The sequence below is a fragment of the Frankliniella occidentalis genome, unplaced genomic scaffold (assembly GCF_000697945.3).
Source record: "Frankliniella occidentalis isolate FOCC.00 unplaced genomic scaffold, Focc_3.1 Scaffold12, whole genome shotgun sequence".
NCBI classification, from domain to species: domain Eukaryota; kingdom Metazoa; phylum Arthropoda; class Insecta; order Thysanoptera; family Thripidae; genus Frankliniella; species Frankliniella occidentalis.
In genome coordinates, this window is record NW_026267142.1 from 520898 (window position 1) to 521813 (window position 916).

At 62.7% G+C, this 916-nt stretch overlaps 1 protein-coding gene across 1 annotated transcript in view; it reads right to left on the reverse strand.

Moving 5' to 3' along the window:
* LOC113213855 (zinc finger protein 706) overlaps positions 1–916 on the reverse strand; it is a 245715-nt gene that overhangs the window by 35602 nt on the left and 209197 nt on the right. The gene's annotated exons all lie outside the window — the stretch shown is intronic.

The following is a 916-nucleotide window of genomic DNA, read 5'->3' on the forward strand; positions in this document are numbered from 1 at the left end:
CAGTAAACTTTAGCAATTAAACGAAATCCTCTTATGGAGCAGAAAGTTTACGTCGCCATCAGGCGGATAGGTCGCAAATCAAATTAGCCTCGCCTCGCCCGCGGCTCCTTGGTCGATGTAACCCACGCCGGTGTCGGCGATCGTCACCGGCGTCACAATCACCGTATCGTCACAATCGTCACAATCGTCACTGACTTCATCAGAAACGCCAGGTAGGCGCACAAAATAGGTCGGAAAAAAATAGGTCGGACAAAACTTAGGTCGGACAGCACTTTTTGGGATTTTGGTAAAATCGCCAGGTCGGAGAAAAATAGGTCGGACAATCTAGCTGCACCGGGCCGGCCCGGCGGGCAGGCGCGTGGCGCGGGTCTGCCTAGCCTGCGGCCGGCAGGCGGCCGCGCGCAGTGTCGGGTGCATAAGAGCGGGACGCGCCGGGGGGTGCACACGCGCTTGGGCCGCAGTCACCGTGGCCAGAGGAGATGAAAGGCAAACCCAACGAAGCAACAAACTCGGCTTGAGACGCCCTGCCGGCGTGCAGTGCCCCTCGGGGTCCCGCCAGGCCCGCCGGGTCCCGCACGCTGCCGGACCTAGGCGGCTCGTCAAGGAGAGCCGCCCCCCGCCCGCGCCGCCCCGCGCGCCCCTACCAGAAATTGGACCAGCCTATTAATAATCCCTCCCAGAGCCCCAATCTGGCCCCGGGGCGGGCGGGGTGGAAGGCGTTCATTAAGTGGTCCGGGACGGAGCCCGCCGACGTGTGGCGTGGCCGGCACCTCGGGGGAGACGCCGGCGACAGGGAAGAGAACCTGCTGTGTGGCACCTTCGGCAAGGCAGGGAAGGGGGCTGAGGCTCAGCCGACTCCCTTCCCAATCAACGGAAGGTGCGGAAAAATTCGGGAAAAGGAAGAGCGCTGCGGATT